This window comes from Cavia porcellus, unplaced genomic scaffold, assembly GCF_034190915.1.
Source record: "Cavia porcellus strain 051 isolate PalLab524CR breed Dunkin Hartley unplaced genomic scaffold, mCavPor4.1 scaffold_7, whole genome shotgun sequence".
Classification (NCBI taxonomy): Eukaryota; Metazoa; Chordata; class Mammalia; order Rodentia; family Caviidae; genus Cavia; species Cavia porcellus.
This window is the reverse complement of record NW_026947490.1, coordinates 41,780,028-41,797,780: the sequence shown is the minus strand read 5'-3', so window position 1 is coordinate 41,797,780 and position 17,753 is coordinate 41,780,028. Positions and strand designations below refer to the sequence as shown.

Genomic DNA, 17,753 nt, shown 5'->3' with positions numbered 1-17,753 from the left:
TTAAAATTAAGTGTACCTTAGCAAGGTATATTTGACAAAATAATGTTAGTGCAATATGATACTATTAGCTTGCTACAGACTTCATTAGAATTTCACCAGTTCTTCCACACATACCCTTTCCTGGATACCTATTGCATTTATGTATGTTATGTATGTATGTATGTATGTATGTATGTGTGTGTGTCTTTTTGAGACAAGGCCTTGCTAAAAAGCTCAGGCTAGCTTAGACCTCCCCATATAGCCCAGGCTGATCTCAAACTCATAGAGATCCTCCTGCCCTTGCCTCTTGAGTGCTGGGATTACAAGCGTGTCCCATCACAGCCAGTGACCTATTGCATTTAGTGGCCATGTTTTGTTAGTCTTTCCTGTGGCAAATTCTCTTTCTTGTTCTTTTCATGACTTTTGTATTTTTGAAGGTGTATTGGCCCTCAGTTTGGGTTCACACAGTATTTTCTTAAGATTAGCATGCAGTTGAGTTTAGAAGAAGACACCACAGAGGTGAAATGCCTTTCTCTGCATATCCTATCAAGATGTTAATTTTGACCGCTTTGGTAAATTGGTGTCTGCGTGGCTTTCCCACTGTAAGACCCTGCTTATTTTGCTTGGATTCTTTTTCCCTGTGCTGTGGTCCAAAAAATGTCTCTCAAGAGAAAGCCAGTGTGATTATAAGACCCACCTCATTTACTTCCTTTTGCTAGTGATCTCAGTCTTTACTACCTATTGTCGAAGTGTCTGAAAATTAATATATATCTTGTCCAGTTTCCAGGATTTATGTTAGAAGAGCAAGTTCTGCACCACTTACTCCTTCAGGACTAGTCTGAGGAGTTCTTGGCAGGATGTCTGTGTTAAGCTCATGGCTTGGAGCTTCTCAGTTAATTTCATGGCTTGCAGTTTCTCCCATCTGGACCCAGGAGAAAGCTGGTCCACAGCTATACGTCCCCCGGGGAAACCACACTCCATCCCATCCTACTTAGAGCTTAGGCACATCAAAGCCCGTTTCCTTGCTGGGTTTTGATAGGGAATTTGCCCCCAACCTTTCACTCCAGCAGCCTTTGTGTGTAATCATCTTAGTTCTAACTCCTTTGTTGAGTCTGAGGACTTGCCTCCTGTATTTTGCAGCTTTTAAAACAAATGGTTATGTCCCAGGATGACAGCTCTAAATTGTTGCCAGTGGTTTTAGCTCTTTGTTTCCTTTTTTTTTTTTTTTTTTAAAGCCAGGGGTGGTTCCTGTTATTTTCTTGCAAATGAGACTAGGTTTGAGAAGTTTCTTGTGACATTTTATCCAGCATTGTAAGAGGCTTTACAATAGGTGGGCTGGCAGAATATACTGTCTTGAGTATTCATGAGTGTTTTCTCTGTTCAAGCAGTTTGTTATTCTTTATGGACAGGTCAAAGGAGAATGCTGAAGAGCTACGGGACACAGAGAAAGTTCAAACTTTGAGTCTCAGTGTCTTCTTTGAGGTTAGAGAATTGGACCTGCTTCCTGTCAGAGGAGGGAATAGATGGGATTAGAGAGCAGTAAGGTTTCTAGGAAGGACATGTCTTGGTACGGGGGACGGTGCTAATGAAATTAGAGCCTCACAGGGCTTTTAGTTATGCTTTGTCCAAGTACCAAGTTTATTATTAGTAACATGGGTTTTTTGAGACTAAAAATATTTTCTTGGGCTCCAAGTTATTTTTACCATCACACACGTAGGAGCTCCTGGAAGCTAAACTGAAGGAAGAGTGGGCTGTCTGACGATTTGGTGATGACTCTTGCTCAGAAGGGAGGAATGGTTCAATTGGTAAAAATTATAATAAGCATTTTGTGTGTGTGTGTGTGCGTGCGTGTGTGCATGCGTGTGCACGTGCTTTGGGAAAAGTCTTTGCTGTTCTCAAAAAGTGTATAGGCTAGATCCACTTGTCACAGAAACTGAAAGAGTAAGTTTAATTTTTTAACAGTTATTGGAAATCTTTCAAGGAGCACTCGTTAGGAGCTAATTGAGGTATAACCTAGGAGAAGCACTCAGAACCTCTTCAGAAAAGTGAAATTTGCAAATACTTGCTTGAAACTTGAATGCATTTGAAAATGTGGAACCTGCTTTGACCTGTGCATCTTTCCACAAAGCTTGTGCTCTTGGGTTCTGTGTTCTGGAATCTCCCTACTTAATACATGTGTGGTGGTTGTGTGGTCCACGTCTATTGTCTAATGGGTCCTTTAATAGAAGAGTCAGTGCGAGTGTTAAAACTGTGCAGAAGCCTCTGAAATGTCTGAAAAACTTGTGTACATCTGCTGGTATCTGAAAAGCAAAGTGGTAAGTATTCAATAAGTATACCTGGAATTAATTAAGGGGTAGAAATCAAGAAGAGAGCTGCAATTATTACTAGATGAGATTGATTTTAGAACAAAAATATTTCTGGGGAATTGTGTTGTATGCGATGAGAGATTCTATGGTGGTTCCCTCGTGTCAGTAGGGTTTCAGGTTTATGAGGGGCTGGGTATGGACCACCCCACGGAAGGGCTGAGTGTTTCTTATTATTCTTACTCCCATCTTCACGATTCTTAGCCCTGCTTCAGTGAGCTTTCCTCTAGAACGTAAGAACTCTTTTTTTTTTTTTGTCTTTTTTGGGACGGGGTCTCGCTATGCAGTTCTGGCTGGCCTTGAGCTCACTTTATAGCCCAGGCTGATCTCGAATTTATAGCAATTGTCCTGCCTCAGCCTCCCAAGTGGTGGGATTATAGACGTGTGCTACTGTGCCCGGTTTGAATTTACAGAACTGTTAGCACTGTGAAGTATCCTGACCAGACAGGACCGTGAGGTGCAGAGCCTGAATGTGTGGCAGCTACAAACCAGCCCTGGTTGAAGTCAGTGGGAATACTGACCCTCCCTCCGGAAGGAGCCACGGAAGCTGTCAGCCAGTGGACAGCTTTTCGGTAACCAATGCTTGATCTGTTACCCACGTAGCCGTAGCCTTGTTTTGCTTCGGAGATTGAAAATGGAAGATTTTGAGGTCCTAATGGTGGCAAATGCAGCTGTTTTGTTGTTTGTTTTAGCAAGTGAACAATTTCTACAAAAAAGATGAGCTAGGATTAAAAGAAATCAGATGTGTGTATTTGGTATACAATATTTTTGCATTACAAATAGCTACTTTCTAACCCACATTAACCCCATGATATGTGAATTTTGCCAACTCCTGCTGTGTCTTTTAAATCAAATCCAGTAAATCACTATGAATGTTCTAATTTCTAAACAAACTAGTCTTCCAGTAGACGTACTTTAACACTGTACTGCAAATTAGACAACCTAAGATAAATGGACCATCTTTGTTAATTATGTAGTTTAATTGATCAAAACTACCAGATAGGATTTTATTTATAGCAGTTTTGCTTAGTATCAAATTCTATACTATTAAATAGCTTGCGAGTCATATATTTGGGGTCATTAAGATATATGCTGTTATTTAGCTTCTGTTAACCTTATTAAGTACCTCTTTTTGATCTTACTCATGTCACAATATGAAACTGCTTTTAATTGAGATGACCAACTTCCATTAGATTGTTCAACCCCCATTGTGTAGAGGAACACAAAGCACTTTTCATTTTTGCTGTATTGATTGAGCAGCAATTTACGTGAACTATATTCAGAACCTGGTGGAGAAGGAGGAGGGCAGATTTTCTTCAAATGTTCTTTTTGCCGGTGGTTTTTCTCCCCGCATACCCACTGTTTGCTTGTAGCTAATTTTGCACGCCAGTAGGTAGCAGTGGTGAGCAGAGGCACAGACAGAAAGCTGCCAGTCAGCGATTATAAATTATTATTCATTTCTGTTATAGGTGGGGTGTGCAGTCAGTTACAGTAATAATTACCAGGACTAGAGGGTTTCCAAGGCAACCAATTTCCCCCCTTATTCATGCTGTTGCTGAGAGCGCCTGTAAAGCATGACATTGCTGTATTCTGAGGTTTGTTGCCCTCCTGCTGCTCCAGGTTTGAGGTTAGTTACAGCATCATAAGATGCTCTCAAGCATAGAGAGCTCAGGCTGGGCTTAAAAAGCATACTGGCGAGAGGGCCTCTCCAACTGCTGTTCTGTTAAGGACCAAGGTTCTAAAAATGCAAATCCTCTGTCCTGCTTGGTGACATGGGTAAGATCATTTCAAGTTGCAGCACCTTTGATTTTTGATTATTTTGGAGATGGTAGATCATTTTGTTTGTTAAAGTTTCATGGTTTAATGGAAATGCACAATGAGGTAGACCTGACACTAGACCTCTACTCTGGATCCACGTCAAATAAATCAATGGGGAACTGCCATAGATAATCACGGCCATGCTTGTTGTTTATTTGGTTTTATGAAAATGGTTCATAAAGGAGAAGGTAACTTCCTGCAGGAGCAGGATTAGTCCTTTCTATGGCAGAAAAATAATAGAAACCTCATCTGTTATCAGGAATCCATACATGAATCATGTTATCCTGCATTTTGGGGCTCTCTAATCTTTCATTTTAATGAACTTACATCAAATGCTCTGCAGTGATAAAAAGTAGTATTTGTGTCCGCTCTTTCAGAGCGATAGGGATTCATGTTTCAGTCTTACATGGAGATGTGAAATGTTTATCCATTTACAAGGCAGAAGTCAGAAACTCAGACATGATACATCCAGATCTCATTCTCTGCTAGATGATTACAAAAAGGTTCCGTATCTCACGTTAGACTTGTGCATTTATTTCCGTGAGTTCTCAGCAAGGTGCAGGCTGTCTTCTGGTCGGCGGACATGGTGGAGACACCTCCAGAGCTGCATATGACCCATGATTTCCTGGTATGTGAATCGTGACTAGATTTTGACGCCTTTTACAGTTCATGCAAGCTCCTGCTTTCTGCGAAGAGAATGATAAAGGGCAGTGTTCTGGCCTCATCACGGCCCTCCCCTGCTGCTCCCTCCCAGCCCCCTTGGGGATAGCAGCTGCACCACGGCCTGTGCATGGCCCTAAGTCCTGTGTGCACAGCCCTAAGTCCTGCCATGCACGGTGGTGATGAGCTTGCAGCCAGGTGATAGATGCAGGGAAGATGCAAGCAGGTGGCTTTGGTCTCACAAGAGGCTAGTGCTACCAGCTCCACGTGCTTTGCCTTCTCTGGATGCCTGGCTCACTCTGTTCCAGAGTGGACCCCAGTAGCCAGCCACACTGGACAGAGAACCTGCTGATCCATAGTTATCCAAAAGTTTCCATGGAGTACCAGCTTCCCACCTGAAGGAATCTCACGTAGTCCGGTTTCTGGAAAATACCTCAGAGTACTAAGCATATGAGTTCAGTCACTCTCGTAGATGTGGGTTTATGAAGTGATTCATAAAAAGATGAAATACACGGACTATGTTTTTGACATAGATACTGTAAAATGTAATCAGCCCTATGAATCCATCAGGATTGGGGTCATCTAAAGTTTAGGTTCACTTTAAATAGTTTAATAATCTTTTAAAAAGTCTTTATAAACTAAAATTTTGAGACTAGCACCTACTAGCCCACACAGTTTTATCAAGTCATCCAAATTTTTCTCCAAATAATTAAACAACCATGGACTAAGTGGGGCTTCTGCCTAATGTAGCAAAGGGGAAATGAATTTTTATTTTTGTATTACATACCTCTCAGTGTATAAATTATTTAAAGTGCAGTGCCTAGCAGAACTAATGTTAGAGATTAGATAATGAATGATAGCATGATATACAGCAAATCAAAGACATTCAGTGAAATCACTGTTTATAGACAACTACCCTAGCAATGTTACAAAGTCAGAAAAAGTAGGTGATGCTCAAATGAGGCCGACATGCACTCTAGATTAAAAATCACTCCTTTCCATTTTGTCATCTGCATCTCTGGATTCTGGGGAAAGAAGAAACATCTTCCTCTCCAGGATAGCCAGTCTTCTGGTTATAATAATAAAATTTTAAAAAGTTGGGCAGCTACTCTATTGTGAATCTGCTTTTGTTTTTTCTTTTTCTCTTTCTTTTTCTTTAAATAATTGAACTGTTTCAGGGAAACAATGTTAAAATCTTAAGGTTAAAGCATTCTTTCATTTTTTTGTCTAAAGATTACTCTGCACCCTAGACAAAGGAAATATTTAAACTGTTAAATTTGAACAAAGATACAGTCTGCATATGACTTCTCTGAAGCCCTATAAAAATTCTTTAAAATTGCCTATTCACTCAAATTTACTGAGTGTAGCAAAAATGTCAAAGGCATAAAGTCAGAGAAGATTGAATAAAATAATGCAGAAAGACAGATTAGTCATGCACAGACCCACACAGCCTTTCAGAGCACACAATACCACTCTTTATTACCGCTCTATCTTTACAAAGACTACGTTCAATACATAGAAGATGATACATGGCCAGCCATGTCATCTGCCTGTGATTCCAGGACTCATTTATCTGGGCCCTTTTCACAATGACATTGATGAGAGATCTCAGTGTTTTCAGAGCATTGTTTTATTTATCATATATAATGGCTGGTGAAAAAATAGGAATTATGTCACCAATAGCACATAAAAGAGTCGCACAGAAGATTCTGTGACAAAGTTTGGTAAAGCTTAGAACAGGGGGGCTCCTGTAAATGTCCTTTCCTCTGCTCTCTTCACTGTCGTGTCCCCCCCCCCTAACCCCCACAAAGGTCCACATGCTGGTAACTGTTGAAAAATATCAAGAAGATGTTTCCTTCAGCCAAACCGTTGGATACTCCAATCCTTGTAAAACTTCAGCGATTATATTTTTGCTTAAATTTAGAGCACATTTTAATTGCTTCAGAGTTGCTGACCGTTATTTATGCATTTGCAAAAGGAAAGGGGACTATTTGTCAGTCACAGTTTTGTATCTTGCAAATTTAATAAAGAGCAGCCCTTAAGATAGAATTTCTTAGGCTGCCACAATTGACAAAAGCCAGCTAATGTTGAAATGTCAACAGCAAACTTCATCAGCAGGCTGCACTGCGGCGCAATCAAGAAAGCACCACCGCTCCATATAAACAAATGTATATAGTGTGCCTATCTATGCAGGGTGGAAGGACCTAGGACCTCACTGCAGAAGGGACGCATGACACAAGTTTGCAGTGGGAGCACGTTAGGAATTTCTTAGGGCAAAAATGTTCCCTTCTCCCGCATCTCAATTGTAAAGAACTAGTGCTTAGAGAAAGTCTCAAGAGGAGGGACCTGAGCTGGTGACTGGCGGCTGCCATAGAAAAGGTGACCTTGCAGCTGGGGATGTAGCTCAGTGGTAGACCCTTACAGTGTGTGCACAGAGCCCTGGGTTTTAGCCCCAGTACTGGAGGGAAAACTAAAGTTACCTTGCCTGTGTTCTTTGGCAGAGTCTCATTTCCATGCCTGTGTGGGCCTGCTTTTTCTAGCTACACCTTTGGTGCTCTCAACGCACCATGAAGGGACAATTTAGGGGAGCCTCAAATTTTGGAACATGGCCCTGCTCCGCCACAAGCCTCTGAGAGCATGTGGTCAGGCCTCGGTTGGAGCGATCGTACACAGCACGTTGCCTTAGTGTAGGGCCAGGGGCAAGCCTGGGCCTTGAAGTCCACTGTCACACACCACCTCTGCCCCCTCCTCACTGACCAGCTCTTGGGCAAGTCGCCCTGCTTCTCTCAGTCATTTCCTAATTTGCAGGAATCAGTCTAGTGCCTCGGATGGCTGCGCTGAGATACTGGATGTGGAAGAGCTTAAATGGGAGAATGACAAGGGCCCCTCCCTTTTCTCTGGAGGAGGTGAGAACACATTTCCTTTGTCCTTAAGGAAACCTGCTTTGGTCCTGTCCTCGGCTGAGTGATCTCACCCTTTTCTGTCCCGTCACTAGCCTCTTGATGGCCTGGTGGCCTGAAGGCCGCTCAGGACAGGACGGGGTTCCCAAAGTCCTGAAGTCTCTGCCCGGGTAGAGCAGGGGTATTTGGTGACTGGGGAGGCTCAGCATTGAGAGCTGTGTCTGCGCTGCTCACAGCTGCTCATGGGCCTCCTTTGCCCAAGTCCATCTAAGCCAAGCATCCTCCCTGGTGTGTGCCCACTGCCTCCTCCTCCCTGTATGCCTCTTCTTTCTCATCCTCTTGCCTGCTTTGCTTTTTCCCATTCTGCATTTTTTCCTTCTCCTCTCTTATCTTCTTCCTTCTTCCTTTTTCTCCTCCTTTTCCTCCTCCTCCTCCTCCTCCACCTCCTCTTCCTGCCCACTTTGTCTCTTTTTCCTCTCTCTACCATTAACTGTCCATGTAAGTGTTTGACCAGCGCGGCCTTAGTTCCTGCTGGGGGCTGGCTGCCTGTCCCACAGATTCACAAACCAGAATGTCGCAGTCCCCTTGCTGCCCTGACCCATGGGAAGATAAAGGCTGGGTGCACCTGCTGCATGGCGCGTAACTCACTGCTAAGCCCAGCAACTGTGAGAGGAAGGGGGAATCCTGGAGGGAGTGAGGCGGCCTGGGAGAAGTCATGTGCTCTTTATCAGCTGGCACACATTCTGCTGCCTCTGCCACCTTCCTGCATCTGCAGTGCCCGAAACGCTGGTGTCCCACCATCCTTTATGCAGCTCCTGCATGCAGACGTTCTCATGTTCCTGTTTGGGGAGAGGAACCACTCCTTCTGAGACTTACATTTCTAACAGTGAATTTGAGGAAGAAACATTTATTCAGACAAAAGTATTTACTGGGTCCTTAATATGTGGTAGACAGGTCTGGTCACTATCTTTATAAAAACAGCCTAAGTACACAGTGGGCACTGGGATTGCTGAGTGGAGGTGGGAACAAGAAGAACCATGGAGGAGGCAATGGGGATCTAGACCCAAAAGCTACACAGGAGTGAGGCATGGAGACCTGGGAAGGGGCCCCTGCCAGTGCTGAGCCTCCGTGCTGGAGCCCAAGAGGTCAGGGTGCAAGGCAGTGAGGCCCAGTGTGAGTGGAGGCTTTGGTGGCTACAGAGGGGTTCAGGTCAGGACAGTGACACATCTGATTCTCTAAACCAAGAGTGCTGCTTCCTTTGGAATTGAGGGTGGGAGCCCAAGGTGGAAGCAGGGAGACCAGGATGAGTCTGGTTGGAGATGGTGATGAGCATGGAAACAGAGCAAGAGGGACAGGTTTAAAACACAAAGGGAGGTTCAGAACTGATGGGGTTCACTGGAAGATTGCCGCGGAGCATGGAACAAGTCAGGTTCATGCTTCACTATCTGTCCTGGTGACCTAGGCTTGTTCATATGGAGAAGCATGGGAAGGTTCATAGAGGGACTCAGTGACATGGGGGACCAGAAAAGTGCAGACCAGAGAGACCTTCAGGAACTGCCCCTTCCCTGGGGAGAAGCCGGGCAGGGGTTCCAGTGCCTCAGTGTTTCTGACCTCGGCTTCCTGGAACTCCTTTGGCTCTGGATCCTTTGCTTGTAAGAGCTTGGTGAAGTCCTGCGATATCCAGGGTGCAACGAGGGACCCACGGGAAGCAGAAGTCACGCCCCTTCCCTGTAGCTGGGAGGCATCGTGGGCTGGGAGAGCAGAGGGCACTGAGGCCTGTGCAGGCCAGCGAGGGGCAGAGAACTGGGAGAGGGAAGCCCTGGAAATGGGGTCACAGTGGGGACGGGGCTCAGGCAGGGTTTGTCCAGATAGGGGGTTATGGGCAGGCAGTGGCAACAGAGGCCAAGGCTTAGGAGCCAGGCAAGGGCAGGAGCAGTGGCCACCTGGTTGAAGTCCAAGGGCGGGGTGAGAGGGCTGGCCTGGGCCTCGGAAGAGCCCTGGAGCACAGTGCCTGGGAACACACTTGGAAGCCCTGTAATGAAGGCCAATGCAACTCAAGACCAGGCCCCCAAATCCAGGCCCCAAACTCCTAGTCCAGGGTCTCTCTGCTACATTAAAAAAAGAAAAAAAAAACAAACATTGAACCAGAGACACAAAGATTATGTTTATAACCTACTAATTGCCTCATTACTTACAAAAATGAAAAATTGGGGCAAATCCATGTGTCTGACAATAAGGAACTGGCTAAGAATAAATTATTATATAAATAAGTGATAATTAAAATTAAAAAGGTTTTTAAAGACTTTTAAGATAATATTGGCTACTGTGGATGATGTATTCAATGTTAGGTGAAAACAGAATGTGAATACCCTATCTTAAAAATGTTATCTAAATGCAAATATATGTAATTGTATTAGTTATATATTAGGGCTCTCTGGAGAAAGGAGCACTAGGATGGAGATATATACACCTGTGGACACACACACACACACACACACACACACACACACAGATCTTTAAGCCTCCCTCACTCACCTGTTTGTGGCAATCCTGCAGATCCAGGAAAGAGTTGATGTTACAGTTAAGTCTGAAGGCAGTTTAGAGGCAAAATTCTTTGCCCAGGGAGCCTTGGTCTTCTTCAGATCTTTACCTGATGGAGCGAGGCCTGCCCATATGGTGCAGGGTAATACGCTTTACTTACAATCTACTTACTTAGTATCTGTCACATCTGGAAAGGACCTCCAAAGCAACGTCTAGCCTGGAGTTTGACCAGGACCTGGGCACCAGAGCCCGGCCGAGTTGGAATGTTTGGTTAACCAGCCTGGTGACTAGAGTGAGCTTGCTGGCAGCTACACCACTTTTGTTTCTACTTTGGAGAAAATGTTAGAAGGAAAAAATCAGTACTGGGCGGCAGGCTCCTGAGACACTTATTTAGACATTTCTCTGTTGTGCCAAGTTCCCACAATAAACACAGCTTTTATTTTAGTGTGTAAAATATGAAAAATTGTACTAACATGAGTTCCCCCTGGGTATCTGAGGCAGTAGTCCTTTTGATACCTGAAAAAGAGGCTTTTAGAGTATAGGGCTCGCCCTCTCGTGTCTCCGTGTGCTACTGTTTCTTTTACGGTCTTTCACATTTAGATTTTAAAAATATGTAACAACCTAGTCATATATGTCAGGAAGGATGAAAAAAGCAAAAAATTACTTGTAATCTCACTATGCCATCAGAATTGTGGTTTTTCTATTGTATGTCTTGTGTATTTCCTTTCCCCAGTTTTCATCTGTATAAAGCAGAAACTTCTCTAGTATTTCATCATGTGATGGTACCTGGTGCTTACTGAGGACTTCTCTGGGGGTGAACATGAGTGTTTTCTCTAGTTCTCCGCTGTTAGAGGCATTTGGGTCCTAAACAGCCTTGCACCTGAGTCTGTACACATCCCACAATTTTCCTCAGGCTCGTTCCTAACAGAACTTGCTGGAGGAAAGCATATGTGTTTTTGAAACACAGACCTAAACATTTGCTGTAACTCTTCATCCTCGTGCTTATCTGGCCTCATGCACAGCTCACACGTGGTCTCATTACTTAAATGATACTTTTGAACACAGACTAAGAACTTAATAATTTATAGTTCCCCAACCACCTTATAGCCCTGTCTCCTTCACTCAAGGTAACCAGCTTCTCGAGTCTCTGTTCAATCTTTTGCTTTTTCTTGGTATATTGTGTCTACAATGAATTCTTATAAGCATATATTTTTGTTTAGTTGTTCTTAAGAGCGCACCATCCTGCATGTGATCTTTTGTATCTTACTCTTGCTGAGAACCTTCTATGCTGTTGCTTCTGGACATGGCTGGCTTATATGTTGAGTTCCTGCCCATTGTGTTTCGCTGTCTAAAAATGGGAATTACCTGCTCTTTAAGGTTGGGCATTTGAGTTATTTCCAGAATCCTACTCTAAACAGTGCTGTTACGAACATGCTTGAGCCCTTCTCCTTTTATATCCGTGCAGTTTTGCCTCTTGGTTATATATACCTAGGACTAGAAGTGCTGTGACTATTCAACCTTAAGCTGTAACTCCAAACTGACTGCTTTTAGAAAGAAATTGCCTCTACAACGACACATAAGCAATTATGTGGAACCATGTTCTCTCCAATATTTGGTATTATTAGACTTAGTGTATGCTAATTCAATAAGTATAAATGATCTCATTATGATATTGATTTCGTTTCTCTGATCTAGTGATGCTAGTTATGCTAATATTTTCTTAATTATAAATATATTTGTCCTATTGTTTATTCTTCTCTGAAATGACTATTTATGCCCCTTGCCCTTTTTTCCACGTTGGACTACTTGTGCTGTCTAACACGGATATGGTGTTTCGTGTGTGTGTGTGTGTGTGTGTGTGCGCGCGCGCGCGCGTGTGTGTGTGTTGCTGGAATAAAACTCAGAGCCTTGAGCATGCTAGCCAAATGCCCTACCACTGATCTACATCTTGACTCCTTCAATGTACTATTGATGCTACTTTTTTTGTTTGCTTCATTATAAATATGACAGAAAATGCCCTTTTATGTTTATTAATTTATTTATGGTACTGAGAATCGAACTCAGGACCTTGTGTTTGCCAGGCAGGCACTGTGCCACTGAGCCATATCCCTGGCCACATTTTTACTTTTAAAAATATCTTTTGATAAATACAAAGTTAATTTGAACCTGATCAAATGCATTAATCTTTTTCTTTGTAATTACTGATAGTTGTCTAAGGAAATCTGTTTCTACTTGATGATCTATTAGATATATTTAGCACGGAGAAGTTTAGAGGGTTTTGTTTTGTTTCCCCTGCTGCTAGGGATTGAACTCAGGGCCTTCACACTAAGCTATATCCCAAGCCCCTTTTTCATTTTGTATTTTGAAACAGTGTCTTCCTAAGTATCCCAGTTGCCCAGGCTGGCCTCAAACTTGTGATCCACCTGCCTCAGCTTCCCCTAATACTGGGATACAGGCATGTTCCACCATTCTCAGTGAGAGTTTTGCTTTTAACAATTAATTAAATCTTTCATCTATATGGATTTGGTTTGTGGACACGAAGTGAGAAGATACAGTTTTTCTTTTTTCCCAGTGGTTAATCATTTTTAAACTTCACTTATTGAACTATGAGATTATTCCCCCCCCCCAACTGATCTGACACACTAATTTTGTCCTATACTAGGCCCATGTACTTGTGAGGCTTTATTTCAGGGCTGTTTTTCTGGTTGATTATTTTTCTCTGTGTTAATATCTCACTGTCTTTTGCTAAATATTCACACACAAAGTCATGGCATGTGATAGGGTAAAGGCTTCTTCGATGTGTTTCATCTCAGAAATGTCCTGGCTATTTTTCCTTTCTTATTAACCCGCTTCACTTAACAAGTTTCTTAAAAATTTATGTTGGAATTTTGAATGAAACAGCATTGAATAAATAGATCTATCTGGGTCAACTTTCATATCCATGAATATAGTAGTCCCTGTCCTTGTAATATCTATCTTTAACGCCACCTTGGCTCCTCTGTCTTCTCTAGTAACATTTGTCCTGATGAGAGCACAATTCTATTCAGAGTCCCCTTAGATTCTATCCATCCCTCCTCATAATACTTAAGGGAGTCAGGCACAGCCTAGGTTACAAGTTTTTTAATTCATTTTTAATTGACAGATAATAATTATACCTAGTTGTGGGGTGCAATGTGATAATTTGATACGTGTACACAATGTGTCATGATCAAATCAGGGTAATTAGCATATGCATCTTCTTAAACATTCCTTGTTCCTTTGAACTTTTTGACTATCTTCTTCTAGTCCTTTATAAAGTAGAAAACAAGCTGTTGTACACTGTGATCGCCCTCCTCTGCTGTAGGACACTAGAACTCCTTCCTCCCACCGCAGTAGGTGTTAGGTGCCCTCTATAGCTGACCTCCCCGCTCAGCTTTCTCTCTCCCTTCAGTGACCACTCTGGTGACCACTATTCTGCTTTCTTCTTCTCTGAAAGCAAGTTGTTTTTTCTTTAGCTCCAACATGTTTTGAATAAGAATATGAGTTGTTTGTCTTTCTATTCCTGGCTTATTTTATGTAATACGATGCCCTCCAGTTCCATCTCTATTGCCATAAATGACAGGGTTTCATTTTTATGACTGAATAATATTCCGTGCTTCTTTATACATTTTTCTGTAATGGACATAGTGATTCCATATTTGCCTAAGGTAAAGAGTGCAACATTAAACACGGGAGTACAAGCATCTTTTTGACATCCTGATTTTATTTCCTTTTGATATCTATCCAGCAGTGAACAGCTGGATCATAGGATAGTTCTATTTTTAGTTTTTCGAGATGCCTCTATACTGTCTTCTTTCATGGTTGTACTAATTTAGATTCCCATCAACAGTTGTCTTACAACTTTGAAAGCTCCGTGGAAACAGCCTTTTTGAGTTTCCTGGGATTTCCTGGATGCTTCTCCCTCCAGTCAAGGTCTTTAGTGATACCCAGGCTTAAGTGTGGGAAGCTTCCCACCAGGCAGGCAGAAAGGCCCCATCGTCACCTGAGTCGAGCGCGGTCCACCCGAGAGGAGCCTGCATGAGGCCGATAAGTCATAATCCAGAGAGGTGATGACAGTCGTCCCCATGCCCATTGATTAATGAAAACGGGGCTAGTTGGACATAGAGTAGATGGTTATAAATGGTGCTGTCAGAGAAAAATAATTATTGTATTAATAAGGAAACGGTTCAAAACCAGGCTCTAAAAAAAGAGAGCTGGCAACTTAGCATCTCCACAGGCCTGGGAGGCAGTTTCAATGGGACTGTGGTGCGGCTGGGGGAGACACGGTGGCCCCCCTGCCCTCCCAGGAACACAGCTCGCCTCACCCTGCAGGTGTGAGCCGGCTGGCAGGGACGTGAGCGTCCTGGCGTTCAACTTGCCCCAGCTCTGCCGTGCTGCCGCAGATTGGCCGAGCTTGTTTGCAGGCATTTGGTAGTATTTCCAGCAGAAACGGGGAAAAATGAGCATATCTTATTGTACCTGAAACACTCTATGATATGTACTAAATATTATGACTACTCGGGGCCTTGCAATAATTGATTCACCCACACAGCCATTTAGTCTGCGAGCTGTTCGTTTTACAAATTCTACAATCTTTTAGAAATTCTTTCAGTGCAGAAGATTGCTGCCTGGCCTCAGATTCATTATGGTGATTGAATCCTCTTCAATAGAGAACGGTTTAAAGAGAGCACATGCCCGTGTGTCTCACTCAGAGTGAAGGCACATAGGTTAAAAGCTTGTCTGGGTGGCATAATTCACCGCCGCTATGCCAAACAATCACGTCTTATTGTGACCTTCATAAGATACAAAAAGGCAACAGGATGGCGCTCGGCTTTTTTTAAACCCACTCACAGATTTAGCTTCCCAACATCTGAAGCTTGGAGAATTCCTAATTAAATAACCAATTAATAATGTAGAATAGAAAAAGCTATTTTTTTTCTGAAATGCAAAATCATAATTAATCAGAGTACAAAAAACTGCCTGTCTTTATATCAGAAAAATATAGACTAGGTATTTAAATATTCCACCACACCTGAACCCTGGCCATCAGTCATTGTTATGACTTAAAACATCTCCGACTAAATTAGGTTTTGTTTGTATAGAGCAGTGAAAGTCAGATGGCTTGAATGACAAAATTAGAACATGCTCAAATCACTGAGACAAAACCGCATAAAGAGAAAGATGTGCAGGAAGGGTGCTGCCAGGGTGGAGCAGAAATCTTCCACTGGTTTTATTTTTTTAAAACGCGTGCTTTCCCATTTACCTAACCGATGGATGTAAGTATAAATTTTTGACCCCTAGAAAGACATTCCAGGAAAAAAAATTATCCACACCTCTTTGTTAACTGCTCAAAATAGCAAGCATGGCCCTCGAGAAGTGCCCCCAGCCCACTCCGCTCCCCACCAGTTCCTCGCCCCTGCTTCGCCTGGGCACCCTTTACCCTGGCCAGCCTGCGCCTGCCCACCGCGCCTGCCCGAGCCCACCGGCTGTTGTGTGTCACCGCAGGCAGCAGCCACCAGGGATAGTAGGTTCTCCCTCCACACCCGTCCCCCTCACCACCTCTTGGCACATTTATAGTTTAAAAGGAAAGCTGGCTTTCATAGTTCGTGCCACCTCCACAATTTATACTTTGTCCATGAAATGCCAAAACCAGGGAGTAAATTTTCCAAGGGAGAAAATCATATAAGAACACTTTTAGGGATGGCATGGCCCAGCGATGGCCACCAGCTGCATGGAGGAGGGTTGGGTTGTTTCTTTCCGGACAGTGGGCAGAGGGTGTGAAGCATGTTGCTTCCGTGGGGAACTCCTTTTTCCCTTCCAGGCTTTTGCCGATGCAGTATCTGTCTTCACAAAGTGAGTAGGTGGAGTCCGCTTGGTCTTCCAGAGGTGGCCCCCATGTCATTTCCTTGAAGACACCTTCCTGGTTTACTTGGTGAAGAAATACTCCCTCCTGCTTGTAAGTTCCTGTGTAACTCACATTCTCTCTTGTGTTTGATAGTATCTCTATCCAGGGTGTGGAGTCCCCACCAGACCCTTCTACTCCTGGGAGCGGACCCCTGAACCCCAGCTGGTCCCCACCAGGATGGTGGGGGAGAGGCGGGCAGGTGATGCAGCATTGAGAGGGGTCTCCTTGCAGCCCCCTCCATCCTACCCACAGCTACAAATCTTCAATATATAATTTGCTGTTATCGCAGCAATAAATAATTTTTGGCGACAGTTTTACTGTGAGACTTTGTGCAGTGTTTTTTTTATTGACAAAACTGCTATGAATCAACATACACGAACACAATAAAGATGTGAGAAATATCTGCATTACGGCAGGCAGAGGTTTTGCCAATAGCCAGTGCATTGATCTCTGCTCCTCTCTGGGATTACATATGGAGTCTCAGTGTGTGCTTCCTGCCACACTGCCTTGGGCTCCTACTCCATAGAGGGCTGAGTCATGGGGACCTGTGGTCTTGGAGGTGGGCAAGGGGAAAGGACAGTGACAGAGGAGAGCTCACTAGTCCACGTCAGTCCTCCTCTCCTTCTGTCAGCCAAGCACCTCTGTTCACTGGTGCTGCATCCTGGGAATGCAGGAGCTTAGACCTGAGCCAGCTCACAGGTGCCCTTGGTGGTAGAGCGGACAGACCCATGGGCAGAGGTCACTCCCATAGTGCTGGCACAGGCTGGTGTGAATCACACCCGAATTGCTCATTTGTTTACTTACTCAATCTACAACCACTGACTAAAAGCTTCCTGTGTGCCAGTCTGGGGCTGTCTGGGAATTGCTGGGGTCCGTGCTTTTAAAGCCTCCACAAAGGGGCAGAGGGCACAGGATAAAGCACATAAAACCCAAATAAGAATGTTGCTCCCCAGAATGGTGAGGGCTCCAAGGGGTCCCCCATAAGCACTGTGAGAATGGATGGCAGGGAACCTCTCGGCCCAGGGGCCCAGGCTTCCTGCAGGAGCTATGTCTGAGCTAGAAGGTTGGTAGAGGCGCCAGCCCACAGATCCCAGAGCATTGCTGGCAGCCACAGCAACCTGGGAGGGAGCCCAAGGCATTCGAGGAACTGAAGGAAAACTCGGTGGCTGAAGTGGAGCAGGAAAGAGGTGACAGCAGGAGGAGTCTGAGGTGCAGAGGATGATGGGGAGTGACAAGGATGGCTTCCAGAGGAGAGTCCTGCAGAGAGGGTGGGGGTGGGGGAGGCAGGAGCCCAGCTACCTCTTGCCGTGGCCACCTGTGTCCTTTGCAGAGTCCGAGCTGACTCTCAGTGTTCCATCATGCCCACCTGGAGCCCACTTCTGTCTGCCATGTTCCTGTGGCCCTCTTGGTGGGTGATCTGGTCAGGACTGGCTTTGTCAGCTTAGACCACCACATCTTTCAAGGCACAAATGTCTGTTAGCTGCCTCCCAGCCACAAAGTGGGTTCTGCCCAGTTCACCCACCCAGCAGGCAGGTACTCTGTTGCTCTTGCCCTGTGCCCCGCATCACA

The 17,753-nt window shown here is 44.2% G+C and overlaps 1 long non-coding RNA gene across 1 annotated transcript; it reads left to right on the top strand.

The window, feature by feature from the left end:
- The first annotated feature begins 1,794 nt into the window (after positions 1-1,794).
- Positions 1,795-16,555, top strand: LOC134476940 (uncharacterized). Its single transcript, XR_010048782.1, has 4 exons — positions 1,795-2,914; positions 4,706-4,788; positions 7,629-7,726; positions 16,278-16,555. It is a non-coding gene; the product is annotated as an uncharacterized LOC134476940 (long non-coding RNA).
- Positions 16,556-17,753: the final 1,198 nt, after the last annotated feature.